This window comes from Plectropomus leopardus, chromosome 11, assembly GCF_008729295.1.
Source record: "Plectropomus leopardus isolate mb chromosome 11, YSFRI_Pleo_2.0, whole genome shotgun sequence".
In the NCBI taxonomy this organism is placed as follows: Eukaryota; Metazoa; Chordata; class Actinopteri; order Perciformes; family Serranidae; genus Plectropomus; species Plectropomus leopardus.
In genome coordinates, this window is record NC_056473.1 from 24,228,130 (window position 1) to 24,240,353 (window position 12,224).

Consider the following 12,224-nt stretch of genomic DNA (forward strand, 5'->3'; position numbering starts at 1 on the left):
CTATGGCTCTCTGCCTGCCTCATTCTCAAAATAGAGCTACAAACCTGAGCACCATTTCTTGGTCAGGGAGCACCAGTAGTATTGTAGGAGAGCATTCGCGCACTTGTTCTATTATTACATCCTGGTTATGTAAACCACCAGGAGACGACACCAACGAATAGTGATTCACCATAATTCAATTGTATAACAGGCCTACTTCGACAAGGAAATCAGAGGCGATGCATACGTGTGAGAATGTGAAAGGGGAGGGCTGCATTGGTTGATTCATTTCCTGCTCATTGAAACCATTTCTTTAGTGACAGGTTTCAATAGTAACATGTTTTCTAAGGTGAAATCAGTAGCTGACTGTGGAATTGTGTCTCTTTAGTTCACAATTGAGTCATCCAGACATTCTTTGTGACGAAAATGGATCTCAGCTTGGTACTAGTTCTTACTCAGTATCAATCTATATTGTATGAAACTTTCAAAATCTGCCTCTCAGCCACAACTTTTCAGAAGCTAGCTGTTGCAGGCTATGAAATATCAATTGGCAATGTTACTTAACTTACAATGACAATGCAATGAGACAATGACATATTTAATAAAAGAATAGGAACGTTCACCATTTTATAAATGAAAAGTTGAATTAAGTAATCAAATGAACCTTGTGTAGGTCTGGTCTGGAGGTATTTAAATGAGTCTGGCATGCCCAGTAGCTTGTGGTGGCAAATGTTAATAGCTCATTGAATGTTTTTTTTTTTTTTTTTTGCTGCCAGCCACCAGCTAGCAGCCAACAGAGCTGAGAATGTTATCTAGGGGGAAACGGGAGGGTGGAAGTTATGTATCACCTTCTATAACAGTGTTGTATTGGTTTCAGTGGTAAGTGGTATTGGCAAGCTAGCCAGTGGATACACATATGCACTAACTTGCACAGATGTCCTTACCACAACAAACCACAGAGAAGCTCAGATTAAAACACACACACAGAGGTAGTGTGACTTCATTCTCTGCTCATTATGCCATTTCTCAACTATATCTTTTTGTGACTGTGTGAAATAGTGGTCTGATGCCATTTTAAACCTATGAAACCTGCGCAAATTAGCTGTGTTAGATGGCGTCACACCATTAAAGCGAGAAATTAGTGTACACCATCTGACTTATCTCGCTCTTAGTGATCAATTTATAGTATATGGATGTATTATGTTATTTGTATCCATGCACTGAAAAGAAGATATATGTAACAGAATCACACAAATAAACACAAATTAGCTCATTTGACAATGCATTCCAATATCAAATATGACTTCTTACTGTGTATACCATAAGCATGGTTACACCTTAGCTACTACCAAATGGTTAAGGTAAAGAAAAGATTTCCTTCATGGTTAATGGAAACCAGTGTTTACCTTTGATATGAGATGGGACCTGGCCGTTTGTTTCTAAGCCACATGCATTGTAATCACACCCAACAACATTGTTCCATTAAAAAAAGCATCAAGCCAATTCCTGCTTTAGCACTGACTGCAATAACTGAATGTTTCATTCTGTAAAATAAATGACTAATGCTGTGGGTATCTATTTTACCCTCATACAGTAAAAAAATGTGTTTTTCTAAATTTGGGGCAGAGATATCCATCAAATAGTATGGCAAGATGGCCAGTGTACTACCAAATCAAACATAGTTACGAGACAAAGGAGGGTATATTTATGTGATGATTCAAAAATCTGACTATAATATTTTTTTTTAGCTGTGTAAACAAGAATCTTATATAGCCCCAGTTCAAGCTAATTCCTAATAATGAAATAGCAGTGTTCTCTTTTGGCCAAGACTAAGTAAAAAGAAGTCTGTCCACAGTTAGTGATGTTTTTGGATTACACTGAGTTATATTATAAGGTATTGTTTTCTACCCCCCACTCGCAGCTTGAAAGAGTAATTCAAAAACAAAGTTTGGTGTTTGATCTTAAATACAAAATAGATATGTGAAAGCAGCATGTAAACAAGGATATTACAGCAATGCTTATCCATTGACCTGTAACACTTGGCTGATGGCCTACTTTATCCTCACATCTCCCTCCCTCTTTAATTCTTTAGCTCTTATTTTGCTTGATGCCCGTGATATCCTCATGTGCTCCAAATTGATGAAGCCAATAACTTTAATCACAATATCTAGATTAATTTTAAATTTCAAATCATTGCATGCACCTTGATAATCTGTGTACAATCCCTTGACATCAGACACAACAAAATATATGGAGCAAAATCTGAGATTTACATGTTAATCCTCGAAAACCGGTTATTCAGTGGAACTGGGATGTTTCACAACATATGCCATGTTAAAGAAAGCATGAAAATCTAATAACCCTTTTTTCATTGTGACTTGTTACACAGTGTCTGTTTTTTAGTCATGAGATGCCATTTTATTTTTTCAGGTTTTCTAAGCTCTCTATTGATGCTATACTGTCGCAGGAAAGACAAGTGGATTAAAAAAGAAGGCTGTTGCTGGCACTCGATGTAGACCTTCCACATATATTTCAGTACGGATCTGAATTTACACAGCACACTCAAAATAGAAAGATAAAACACTGGCAAATGGTAGTAACATTTTACACAGGTCACGTCGTGCCATGCCATCTGACCTGGCAGGCCTCCCAAAAAAAGAAATAGAGGGGAATCACAGCTGCTGTCTCACACTTTCTCTCCTCTCCCTGTTTCTCGCTCGCTCACAGACAGGCGTTACCCCATCTATCCAATCCACATGGGGGGAAGCACAGTCTTAGTTATCATGTTTAATTTGTTTCCCACTGTGTCTCTAGTGTTCTCAGCTGAATTATCAAAGCGGTTTGATCTCTTCTGTTACATGCACTGTGTATGCTAACCAAGTGAGAGAAAGAACATACTGTAAGAGAATGAAGAGCTTTTCATTATCTCAGACATTGTCAAATAATTTCTCAGATGTACTCCTTGAATAGGTATGATTTCATCTATGCATGTTGAATAATCTGTCTGTTTGCAGTGACAACTACAAACTGCTCATATGGATGCAATAATGTGTTGTGAATAAACTAAACTGTGATACCTGTCTGGATAGGTTTGATCATGTAACGTGAGACTAATTTTGTGAAATTTACGCCTAGAAGCAGATCAAAACAAACCCTTGCCAGTGCATGTGCAGCGTGAGAGCACACGGTGAACTGGAGTGTAGTGAGCAATGACCCATGCTAAGGTTCTGTGCCGATAATTAAAGTTCATTGCTTTTCCATTGCGCGTTTTTTTAAAATTTATAGCCTAATTTAATTTGCCGGGGGGGGGGGGGACAAAAAAAATAAAGTGCACTTTAGAGTCTAATTGATGCTGGTTTCTCCTTAGACCTGCATCCTCAGCATTCTTCCCCTCCAACCAATGAAGTTAACTAGGCGCGGGATGGAGTGCAGAGGAAGATAGAGGGGAAGGGAGGGACAGGCAAGGGGAAGAGAGAGAAAATAAGGAGGTTATCGCATGGGGGCTGCAAATTTGATTTCTTCTACATCCATTGTTAGCTCGTGGCTTTGAGAGACAGTGAAAGCAGAGTCCATTTTGTCGTTACTGTTGTGAGGGAGATTAGCAGAGGCTGCACTTGTTTCTATTTGAGGAATAATGAAGAGTGTGTCCCTATACAAACCCTACTCGACTCAGCAGTAGCAGGTCCTCTATTAGTCCCCCCCGCCCCCTTTCACACACCCTGTCTCTCTCTAGCCATAAAAATGTAAAAGCATGTGATGGTTTACTCATCCTGTTTTTATCCAGCTTATAAAATAAGATAGCACAGTGGGTTTGTGTAGTGGCATGGCAGTCAGGATGTGGAAGAAAGTCATGTGGAAATGGTAAACTCCAGGGGTACCACGCACTCGCCAGGTGAGAATTCTTACAGAGGAGCTCAGCTGCTGAGGAACACTTCGCTGTACTGTAGCAACAATGTCATCTTAATTATGTGCTTGCTGAAAACCCGCACTGACACAAGGCCCGGATCCCTCCCTGTGGCAGAACGAGGAAGGGATTGCCTCACATCGGTCTGAAAGTATGAGCTCCCTTGCATACTTTCTGCAGCACTCTTATTTTTAGTAGCTTGACTTTTAGCAGCTATGGGGAACCTCCCAAATGACCTGAATGTAAGGATGCATTTGACACCCTTGTTCATTAAGAGAAACAGGGAGCACAAAGGCATCCTTTCATGGGCTCCCATGACAACACAAGAATGCCTGGAACAGGCCATGGAGAGGCAGCCTTACAAAGATTATGTAGCCCCACTTCTCTGCCTCCCAATAATTCACTCTGGTCCTGGTGGAGTAAAGGTGTCAGCCAAGACATTCACACCGTCGCTTCATCCGAACAGAGAAATGGAATGATGAAAGGAAAACACCAGAGGGGATGGGGGAGGACAAGTGGCTCTTTTAATGACTGGTGTGTGATGGGAATGCTGTTAATGAGGAGGGCTGGGATAAGAAGCGTTGCTTCCCACGTAGAGATAGACAAGCTTGGGAGGAGCCTGAAGAACAACTGGGCTCAGTCTGCTCGGTGCCGTTACAGCTGAGCAAAGCCAGGCAGAGCTCTGCAGACCACAGGAGTGTGGGATGAATCAAGTTTGACTGTGAGGCAGGCAAAGATGGCATCGAGAATGAGCAGCTCCTCTTTTTCTTCTCCTCTTCCCCCATCTCCCAGAGAGACAGTGGCAGCTCTCTGGTGAAGATCTGAAAGGTGGGAGATGGAAAGTGAGCGGGAGTGGGAGAAAGAGGGAGAAGAGAGAGACAGTAGCCCCAGGAGGGTACATCTCCAGTCAGTAATTCCACTGGGGCTCTCCCCACCGCTCTTCAGTTTCCATCTCCAGATGAAAAATAAATAACCTCTTCAGACGACCTCCCTCTCCTCTGAGAGAAAAAGAGAGCTTTCCCAAGAGCAGTGTTCACTTTCCATGTAGTTATCTCTCTGTCTCTCCTCTTTAACTCTGTCTTTTTTCACACACTGTCACTCTGTCCACATGTATTGTAGATGGAGATGACCACAGCATGTTTATGTTGTATAAGGAAATGATATTTAAAATATTAATTCACAACACATTCATGGACATGTAACCATGCTCGCTACAGGGTAGTGAGCATGATTTATTCATTTTATACATATTACAAATTATTTCAAATTACAGACCAGTGCAATACTGTGTTCTATTTTAAATATTCACATTTGTAAGTCTGTTCACCAGCCCAAAACAGAGGATTTTGCCAGCAAAGTTACCACAATTTAGGAAAAGACTTAACACTCACCCTGCACCATCCTCTCTGTCTTCATTCCTCCCTACTTAAGCACATTCAGCTTCATGATGACTCATATACTGAAGTATTAGGTGCATCACTCTACCTCCACCCTCAGAGTGCCGTCTGCTTCAAGCCTGTGTTATCAGTCTGTGTCAAGGTACATAGTACAATACGGAGTAAGTAACATTTACTTATCTCTGCCACAATGGAGCGTTTGCTCCCTGTGCAAGCACGACTGGCAGAGCATGGCAGCTGGTGCTGCCAGGCACTGAAGCTAAAGGCTAGTCTGGCGCGAGATTGTTCTGGAAAGCGTTGTAAGGCTGATGGCCTCGTCAAGAGAGAGAGACTCATGGCCGATTGTGCATGACGAGTGCTCCCTGCTATCTGATGCTTCTCCTTGGGCTTTCATGCAAAAAGCTGAGTGGAGGAAAGGCTGTCTTCCAGAAGTGTATGTGTGGTTTTGATTTTCTGCTTTGTACTTGTAAAATACTCTTACATTTAGCATTCATTTTGCAATAGTTGCTGGAACAAAACAGACAATGTCATGTTCTGTTAATTCACATGTTAACATTATGAACATTTAATACAAACATGTTTCTCTTTTATACTTTCCATGTCCTGCATAGTCATTACAACAGCTTTGTAGCTTGTCTCTAGGAGCATGTGCATCAACACATCTTCTAATTTACAGATGCTCACTTCTGTCATCCCCCCTGCATTCGACTGCATGCCTTTAGCATGATAATGTTCAGCATCATAATTTAGCCCTCATATTACATCCTTTCTCTGGTAGCATGTCAGCATTTCCTTTCTTAACTCTACTATCAACTTCAACCGCTGATACCTGTAATGAACGATCTGCTTAGTGCTGATATCGCATTATGAATCCACTAAGGATCCCAAGTGTTGAGCCCAACAGGGAACAGGGGAGCTACACTCCTGTATGCTCACTCTCTCGCATGCTTCACAGCTGTAGCCTGATGACATGTCTTTTTTAAAAAGCTGGGTGGAGAATAGTCTCGGTATGTGGAAACTGACATTAATGCATTAAGAGGGTGTTATGCTGGTTTGTGTACTGGCTGGGCTCTCCCATTTGAGGCTTAGAAAAAGTGAAAAGGTTAGATTTTTCAAAGCAAAATTGGGGCATTTATTGCAAGGGAAAAATAGCATCTGGTTCATCTACACTCAAGCATACATAGACAATAGTGTATGCACAAATGAACACACACGTGCACACATGAAACAGAACACTAAAGTTTCAAGCCCTGCAGCTGTCTCTAGAGTATGTAATGTTTATTATATTGTGCTATCTAAGAGTATTTCTTGATGAAAATGTAATGCAATGTAAAGTTTTACCTGAGGGCAGTGCAACAGGAAAGGTCAAGGGGTCATTACAATCAAATACATTAATCTCCTTGGAATCATGAATATAAATAGCATAATTTCTTGCAATGTGCCACGTAGATGATGAAATTTCTTATAAGTGAAGTTAACATCGGGTCCCTATAGTCAAAAGGCTAAATTCTCTGGTGAGTTGCAATGTTGCACTCTGCCTAGTAGGATTTGATAGTTCTTGCGTACAAGTGGGACTATTTGCCTGGTAGTGGCTGGAAACACAATTAAGTTAAGTTTTGTTTATTCAGGAAGCCACCGTGAGATGAGAATACAAAAGAGACCTGGGAACGGGATTCATGCTCTTGGGACCAAAATATTACAAAGCAGATTACATTAGAATAATCAATTAGTTTTCAGATGTCTTATGTCTGATGTTGAAAACTTAATTAGATTGTAGCACCAGACAAAAACTCATTAAGTGTCTAAAATGAAATTGGTTCATCCTCTGGTGCGCATACCATGTGCTTTGTTAATTTCATGGCAGTTTGTGGATTATATTATATTTGGCATTTGTTGTGAGCAAATAGACACTGTATCATGCTGTGTATGCTAAAAGAAAAGTCATATGGTCATCAAAAAGGAAAGATTCGTCCTCTGTGCACCATGAATATCGACAGTAAGTTTGACCATACAGTAGTGCTACTTAAAAGGTGAGGAGGAAGTCACCAAAATTAACTAAAACCATTCTCTGTGGACTAGATCCATAGTAATTGGCACAGCAATACAGCCAGTGGTTATCAGGCTGTTGGTCTCATTTGAGAAGCCAACAAACCATCTGTAAGCTATGTCGAAAACAGGGCTAAAAAAAAATCAAACTGAAGTAACCATACTTCTGCTGACACAACAAACTATTAAATATTTTATGCAGTTTAGTCTGCATGCTCTGACTGCCTAAACACTTAATGATCCAGATTTTCAGAGTTGGTTTTTATAGCATAGTTATACACAGGCATTTCATCATAAAACAGCTTAATGTGACTATACCAAGAAGTCACTTCCTGCATCAAATGGGACACCAACTGAAGCCCTCTATTTAAATCCTGAGGAAAGTCCAAATGAGTAAAATCTGAAGAAAGAACAGACGGAGAATATTAGAGAATATTTCTCTATTTTGTCAGTTTGCCATGTTCCTTTCATGGTGCAGCATGCTAAACCACTTCAGTTACTGTTCTCATCTCTTCTTGGAGACAGACAGTCTCGCCGTGATGCCCATCACACCGGGAAAGGAAATTAATGATAATAAAACTAAAAATATTCTACAGCTCACCTCACTCCTTTTCTTACCCCCCTCCTGTGTCTCTCACTTTTCTTGCTCACATATCACACTCATTCGCCCCAAAGATTTCAGTGTACCACTCTCCTTTTTCTTCTTGATTTGTATTCTCCTTTTCTCTCTCTCCAAGGTTTCATTTCTCAGCCTCACCTTACCATTTATTCATTGCCCTCTCCTTGTATTTTACTACATTTCTCTTATTCACAGTTTTGGGAGACTGCTCACGCCTTTTCCTCTCACATTTATTAATTAACAAGCACTGTAAGAAGAGTCGATTTTAGTCTTAAGCTTCCTGTTGTACAATCCCAGGTTGCTTGTGCATTGATTTGCATTACATGTGCTTAATGGCTTAGTGTGTTATGCCTCCTGTATCACCCTGTGGTGGCATGGCATCCATTCTCATGCATTTTTCTTTAGAGGCTTGTGCCAGCCTTTCATATGAAAGTCAGACATTTCGAGGGAGAGATTTCATATTGGTAATTTACTCCCCTCTCTCTCTCTAGGGCTAACCGTGCTGTCTGTGTCTTTCATCTTCCCTGCTTCTCCTCAAACTACCTTTTACCTGACTTTTCCCTCTGCCTTTTGAGTGTTGGTATTGTGTCCCTATTTGCCTCCCTCTGAATATTTCTCTGTATGGTGTCATCTTTAACGTCTTCTTCTCCGTGTAAGTGTCGTCATGTAGTTCTCTCATCCCTAATGACAGGGCCGTCACAAAAACAGATCACAATGTCTTGGAAGACTAACATTTTTGATGGGGCCAAACCAATTACCTCTCCCATCACGGACAACTGACAGCAAGACTGTATACTGGTGAAAAGTGAAGACAGGAGGGTGACTACAGTTCCATTTTGTAGGCAGATGAGGAGAAGGAACATTTCCTTGTCAAAAAATAATTAATCAAAAAGTCAACACTGGCCTGAAACTGAGAGCCAAAGGAATGTTCCTGCAAACACTTCACATCACAGTCATTCTACCTTTTCTCCTGCCCTCTTTGTCTTTGTTTCTCTATTTCCTTCCCAGCCCAGTCCGTCAGCCCTTCTCCCTCTCTGCAGAACATATCTCATCCCTCCCCTCCTGCCTGATCTCTCTTTGGACTCAAAATGCTAATTCAGTCAGGCACTTAATCAGACATATTAATTCCATATCTCCCCTGATTGCACTAATTCCACTCTGCAACAACGTTCTCTGCGGCATCCCTTTGGTGCAGCAATTTTTAAGCTGCAGCGCTAACCGCTTTCTTTAAAACAAACGCCATGTGTTGACAACAAGTGCATGGCAAGCATATGATGGGCACAAGGCTACATACGGCAGTCTGTGTTGTATCATGTTTTTGCTATTATCTTTCAGCCTTAGAGCCATTTCAATTCCACTGGACATGTATATAGCCATGTTTTGTGTCATCCTGGAGAGAAGTACATGAAGGCATGCTAGTAAAATAAATAGATCCCTTCTTGGGACCAGTTTGTTGATCATCAAAAAGAAAACATGGGAACAATGTCCACTGCTTCTGAATATCTTTGGCTAAACAGCACATCATGGCAGCATATTTGTCAGTATTTCAAGAAAGTCTGGTTCTCAGTGGCAGTGATTATTGACATTCATGATACACTGCACACACAAGCATTCCTGTACAAACACGCACACACGCACACACACACACACACACACACACACACACACCACACACACACACAGAGATAAACAGAATATGCCTGAAAAGCCACTAAGCTGTCATATTGTCTACTGACAAATGGTGTACATAGCTAAGACGTGTATTAATTAAATTCATATTAAAGTACTGATTTAGCCGCATTCTAATTTAATTAAGTCACAGATCATGTAATTGAGAGAATTACAAAATTGCATTCTTTGTTCCAGATAATTGTATTCCATCTTAATGCCTGCTTTAAAGTCCATTAATTTGTTTTATCTCGTCACCATCGTCTTCCTTAGCCTTTTTTTAAGTGGAAAATATGGCTTGGAATCTCTATGTGCATTTGCATCACGTCAAAGCAAACCTTAAAGATTTCATGGATCTCTTTAAACTTTTTGATATGATCTCTCTGCATTTACCAGCACAGTCAGTTGGAATGGAGCCATTCTGTAGTCATTAAGCAACAAGAGTGTATATATCACATAATTAATATTCTATCTATCTAGCTATCCCTCTTTTTTCCTCACTGTCCGGCCACTTAGCAATCTGGCCTGGCAAGGGCCCTCTACCAGACACAGATGGATTTACCATTAGATAATGACAAATGGCAGGCACAGCTGAGCTGATTTCAGCACTTACTGCTCCTCTGGGAGCCTGTACTTACCACACTGCAAACCACACTGACCACCCCCACCCAAGATCTTAATTGAACGAGTGGCTGTGCAGCCAATTGATTCAGCCTGACATGCAATTCTGGTCATTTCCAGTTGGTGATGTAGTGTGACCTGCAGGTCAAAATATGCTGTGATCTGGAGCAGAAGGCACTGACATTAGTCTTGATTTGTTGGACTACTACTCTTCCAGAGAGGGACTTTATCTCTGAGTTCATGGGAGATAAAGAGGGAAGAAATAATGGCTGAGCAGATCTTTGATGTCCTGCAGACTCCTAAAGATACACGACTTGAGTTTGTTTTTTTTGTTTTTTATGGACTGACTGATGTTGAAGATGTGAGGGTATAATAAATGGTGCTCTGGTGTCCATGCAAAACATAAGGCAGCATTAAAATGATTTGGGGAACTAAATTGCTGCAACGTAGGTGTTTGTTATGTTTAATGTTTTTGATTCAGAGATTCATGAGGCAGTGAGTCCACCACAATCTACCGCATACAGAAGGTCAATCTGCAGCCTGTCTACAGTAGGTTTGACTTTCCAAAATGGGTTATAGCAGCATTGACATGAAAGTCACATGTTGGTTGAACTGATGCAGTGTGATAGTATTTGCAATTACTTCAGCTCTTTTTTCTTCTTTAAGGTAAATGGTACACTTGCACATGAGCAAACTAATGGCCAATGCTGTGTAGCACATCGTTTTATTTTGTGAATATGGTATTTCATTGACTGCCTTAACAGAGCCTTTACACTGAACTTATATAACAAAACACTGCATACATAAAACAACTATAAAGGAGCTAATCATACTCTCTGATATCTTATCCTACAAAGACCCAACCACCATTGAAGCAGCAGCTGTCTGACAGGCCAGACTGTCTGCATGTGTAAGGTTTGAGTATGGTTCTTTCTTCTTAATTAGAAAGAACATACATCTTTTAGACACATTCTGAAACAGTGGCTCGAGTCACGCTTTGAAAAATGCAATGATGCAGTGTTTTGTCAAAGAAGGAGGAAAGCCAGGGGGTGTTTTGTGTGTGTGTGTGCGGGGTACAATATTGATGCTGTTGATAATAACAACAATGATAATGATTACAACGGCAAAGCCCATATCCATCATCGCTATCTGTGGGCATAATTTGTCATTCCTATTGAAGTTTCAGCCACAGAGAATTAGATAGTTGTTCTTTAACTTACTGTGCTGCACTTCATGTCGTTTTACAATATGCACTAGCTATGACACTTACTGTTCTGCCATCATCAGGTCTTCTTGTAAATATATATCTTGCGTAGCTTGTGAACAATTTAGTCTTATTTATAACTTGTTCATTTATATTTCAATGTTTGTTTACCATAGTAGCCAAACTGTGAGCTGTAGACTGGAGACTTGAGACTTGTGGGATGGATAAGTGTGGTGAGACAAAAATCTACACTAAATTGATCCCGCTAACAAGTATTGTCTGTAGAGCCAAAGCCTGATATAGCTTTTTGGCCTGTGCCATGCACCTCCATTTTCCAAAAACTATAAATAATGTTACCCAGTCACTGCGAGTCAATTGCATTCATGTTTAGATAACCATGACTACTGTACGACTACTGTACTACTGTGCAATACATCATTTTGAGTCAGTCCTACACACACTGCCCTGATTCCTTAAATATTTACTAGAGCTCTAACACATGTACCTGTATGGCACCCAACAATTTACTGCAACATTTTTTAAAGCAGCAGCTGTTAAAGGACATTACCTAGAACTGCAACCCATTCTTAAAGATTTGCATCCTCGAAAGGAACAAATTTAGCCCAGGCTTTTGGCAATAACAGCAAGAGACAGACTAATACATGCTTGGTTTTAGTTAGGCAGGCCTTTGCATAATTATACTCCTTGAATTTTCAAGTGTTGGGCTTTTTAATGCATAAACAAGAGAAATTGTTCTATTCCACTCCAACCTACTTATTCATAGGC